This window comes from Halyomorpha halys, unplaced genomic scaffold (assembly GCF_000696795.3).
Source record: "Halyomorpha halys isolate HHAL.00 unplaced genomic scaffold, Hhal_1.1 Scaffold11.1, whole genome shotgun sequence".
NCBI lineage: Eukaryota > Metazoa > Arthropoda > Insecta > Hemiptera > Pentatomidae > Halyomorpha > Halyomorpha halys.
In genome coordinates this window covers 600,434-605,555 of record NW_027111958.1, presented here as the reverse complement: position 1 = coordinate 605,555, position 5,122 = coordinate 600,434, and positions in this window count along the sequence as shown.

The following is a 5,122-nucleotide window of genomic DNA, read 5'->3' as shown; positions in this document are numbered from 1 at the left end:
ATCATCCACGGTCAACTATCTCTCATAATTATGAAAATATAAAAATTACTATTTTTAATACGTACAAAACGCATTCAACGTTCCACTTCACACATATTGTGGTAATATGTTGGTGGTGGACAAATATTGTCTATTTTTGTCCCCATATAGCAGCTGAACCATCCGTTGCAGTTAGAGATATGAGGATAGATTCCATCAACTGCAATGAAGAATGTAGTATGAAAACTACATAATACTTCGCTGCATTGCTGTTACAATCAATCGCATCAAAGCCACATTCTAGAGACATCTATAATGTGAAACCACAGTTAGTTTTTTACCTTCATACTTTTTTTTTTTATTTATTAACATTTACATTAAAATACCCCTAGTAAATTTTATACCAGATTTTAGTGGTATGATACAGGCTTGCAGACTAGCGAGCCATTGGTAGCACTCTAATAACATTTATATATTAGAAGAACTCGAGGCCGTTTTTTTTTGTCAGGAATGGTAAAGAAAGTAAGATATATATAAGAAGATAGTTGGTCTGGGTAGTTAAAGAGTTTGTGATTCAAGGATTTATATCTGGTTCGGGCTGGATCGATTACATATGAAACATTAAGGTCTTATAGATGACTTTATTTGTGACTAAGGAGTGAGCATTGAAGATTTTACGAAGGAGTTTGGATTATAAGGATTAGATAAGAGAGGAATTCGAAGGCTTAGTGGAGCCCCGAAGCTCAACTCCGTATGTCCAGATAGGCTTTAGTATAGTCATGTAGATCAGTCCTTTGTAATGGATTGGAAGTTTAGACCGTTAAGTATAAAAGCCCAAGAGGAAAAAAAAGTCAGTTATTTCATCCCAAGTTTTGATTACTTTAATGAAAACTATGTATAATTACAAGTCGAAATTGAAAAGTTTTCCAAATATAGGGGGTATAAAATAGGGCGGCAGTTTCAATACGTTAAAAAAAGTATTTTTTTATTCGGAGCTCTTTTCTTAAAAACAACCAACAACACAAGCAAACCTAAAATAACGTAATTTAAAATAAAATAAATTTGCTAAAATATAAGCCATAATAAAGCTATTTAAGTTCAATAGTTCCAGAGATATAGCTTTTTGAAAAGCTACTGTGGCGGCAATAGTTGACGTTTGCAAAGAGAGTGTTTGAAATGGGTTTGCCACTGTCGAAATTATTATCAACATTTTTATTTCTTAAGTATATTTCTTTTTAATCTATTTTTAATTATAATTCATTTAAAGTTTCATTATTTTACATTTGTTTTAGTGGCAAACCCATTTGAAACCTCTCGCCATATGATCAATTACAATTAATTAATTATGAAGAACTTGTGCTGTTATCTAAAAAAACTGAAAGTTATGTTAATAGTAATTATGAATTTGTTGTTATATATGTCAAGTGTAAATATTGTTGTATTGACAAATAAATAACGTAACTAAAGAGTCATCTTTAACGTTACACAAGAACACGCACTAAACTACATTTAATAAAAGAAATGCACTGAAAAATCAGAAGTTAGGGAATTCAGAGTGAGAAATCTTCATCTCTAAAGCCATTCGAAGCACAAATGTCAATTAGCAATCAAATTAAAGCTATTTTAATGCACTATAGAAGCAGTTTATGAGTTTATCTTTATAGTTTATCTTTATTTGAAATTCTCAAAATAAATTCAATAAATACTGATTTTTTATGAAATGTTGTTTTTTTTTTAAAAAAGAAATATTTCGAGAACTGTTGAACGTAAATATCTTTATATAGTAAATTGTACATTTACTCTACTTTAAAAGATGCTCTTTTAGATTGTAGGAAAATAGTCCGGGTACCGGTCAATAAAGCTATCAAAATAGTAAAAAAAAACTGTTTAATGTTAACCAACTTTTCACAAATAGCCTTTGGAAAAGAATCCAATCATAATAATAGTTTTTTAGGACTCAATATATAATTAATTAATTATTTTATTTTTGGATAATTGCCTTCAGTGATTATCCTGACATCCCGATTAAATCTCAAGGCAGTATATAGCAAAAGGAGGAATCAAATGAAGTAATTATTGTAATTACATAAAAATTATTGATTGTTCACAATTTATTTAGTGATTGTTATGAACAATCAATAGGTCTTGGAAGGGAAGAAGTAGGCATCAAAATAAATGCAAAATGGCTGAGCAACCTACGTTTTGGAGATGATATTGTGCTCTTTGCAAAAGGCATGGAACAACTGAGAGAAATGATGAAGCGGCTTTTGACATTGTGTGAAGAGGTTGGTCTTTATCCGAACTACCAGAAGACGAAACTTATGACAAATGGCATAAAAGAGGAGTGTGAAATTAACAACCATAAGTTGGCATATGTTGAAGAATATATTTATCCGGGTCAGTTAATATCATTCACGGATAGAGGAGCAAAAGAGGTCTAGTGGAGATTGGCACTCGGCTGGAAAAAGTTTTGGTCTCTAAGGCATATAATAAAGGGAAAAACAAGTATTGACCTTAAAAGGCAGGTCTTCGATAGTTGCATTGGCCTAGTGATCACTGACTATAGCTCAGGAGAGGAAATTACAGGTGTGGGAAAATAATATTGGAAGAAGCATTGTGAATGTGAGTAAAAGAGATCGAATAAAAAATGCTTGGATCCAGAAAGAAACAGGACTCACTGACATTCCTGGCATCCCGATAAAATCTCCATAGAATACATAGCACTACATATGGCGGCAAATGACATCCGTGACGTAACATGGCGTAGGCTGAGGAGGAGTTGGATGAGGGACCTCCTTGTCTGATCAAATAGTTCACTTGAACGTCAGGAGGATGCACTGCTGTGTACTCTCCTCTCATGCCAACCCATGCCATGCCATCATAGTACAGCTCATTTGCTAATTGTAATTATTATCACAGGTATAAATAAAAAAAATATTGTAAAAATGAAAAAAATATGTAGGTTAAGATGCGCGCTGGTGTATAAATATATATCGACGTATTTACTGATAAGGCAGTCTGCAGGCAGTATTTGCAAAGATTGAAGCGGTCTGACTTCTGTCATGTTATCACTCATGACGCCGTCTCTCCAACGCCTTTCAAAGGATCCTTACCCATCTTATTTGTACCGACTCGACATTGGCATCAAAACGTCCATCTCGTATGAGATTAGACTTGATAGGTGTTATCGAAAAGCGCATATCGACCCCCCCATTTATTGTGAGTGCCTTTTTTTTCCTCTCCATCGAAGTAATCTTAAATTTCCTTTTTTTTTTTTTTTTTTTTTTAACTAACTTAAGTAGTGGAGAATTTAATTATTTTTTTTTTATAAAGGAAATTAAAAAAAACAAAAACTAAAATTATCTAAATATTTTTCATTTTCATAATTCATTTTTTAACAACAGGATAATTCAATGTTTTTTATTTTATTGTTTTTATCTTAATAATAGGGGTATTCATGTTCGTAGTAAATTGTGTCTTATCAATTGGGAGGTTATTTTTTTTATTATTTCATTATTTTAATTATTTGTGAGATTATTTTTTTCCCTTTAACCCGAACCAGCGAACATCTAGGAAAGAGATTAATTTTCAATCGCAAAAACCCGTCTTCTCAACTCTAAGAATATAAAAGAGATTAGTTTAGAAGAAGAATAATAATGTTAAGCTATATACCATTATTGTTACTAATCATTATAATAAAGTGTACAATAATTTATAAAAAACTATTAATTGCTTTTATTAAGACCATATACATCCCTTAATATAGCAATAGCGAAGCATTGCTTGGGTCAGCTATTCCCTTTTTTTCAAAATTTTCCCTTTCTCCATGTGAAGGTTTAAAAATAATGAAATCTCCGAATTCTCAAGTATTATTTACGAAAAAAAAAAATTCTACTAAGCTCTATTATATTTACAAAAATCTAATGTGGCTCGGGGTAATGTAGGTCAATAAATTTATTTTTTATAGAAGAGCACTTCATAAACGTTTTTATTGTCGTCTCAAAAAGCAAAATGCCATTTTAATGCCGGTCTCAATTATTTTAGTATTTAGTAGTATTAGAAAATTTCGATGCACAATGTTATTCAAAAACTATTATGTTACTAAATCATAATAACCAAGTGTACAATAATCTATAACACTATTAATTGTGTTCATTAATCCTATATACATCGTCAAACATAGCAATAACGAACCATTGCCGGGTCAGTTAGTGTTACCTGAACTGAGAGCCTCAGTGAAAGACTTTCCTCTTATATGCGTTGGGAAAATTATTTTTGGGTTGGAAAGATTATTTACATAAATAACTTTATATTTATATTTTAACAAAGTTTTTCTTTTCCTAGATGGATTACGATTATTTGTTTAAAAAAAAAATAGTTTTTTATTAATAACTTAATGATATTTTACTGGAAGAGTTTTATGGAATTAAACTGGATTTAGTGAATGACTATGAAAATAATCAAGCTATCTGTATGACAAATAAAATAATATAGCCTCTAGTCACATTTACACTCTAATATACAATATTTACACAATCGACCTGAGGATCCCTGAGCCCACTCTATCCCCCACGAGTGAGGGGTAAAGCAGAGCTCAAAAGATCCCAGCGCATACATATATTTGACACAAAGATATTAAAAATATGAAATATTCGCGTCATGGCCATTGATACAGAGACTTATTATGTAGAATTGGTTTGTTGATAAAATTAATATTGTGAGTTCCTAAGAAAAGGTATTGTTACGTTAATATTTTTTTTAGGAAGAAGGGTCATTTGATACTTCTACATAAAATTCTAGAATTGTACATGAAGCTAAGACTCCGTGATTCAATTTCCTAAAATCAAATCGGAGCGAGTAGCTCATTGGAACGGCACTAAGTTATTAACGCCATGGACCTGGGTTCGAATCCTGCAGAGAAAGATAATTATTTTTGTTTGTCGTCCCCCACCTATATTACGTTTCCTCTTCATCTTCCGGTACTTCGTTATTCGATAATTCGTTGGTTCATATATACTTTTTAATTCTTCCTATCACCTTTTGTCATCACCCTCTCACACGCTTTCTTCTTCTAAAATTTTTCTACTTTTTATTTTTTATTTTCACCCTCCCGTAACGTTTTCTTTATAAAAAACTCTTAGTC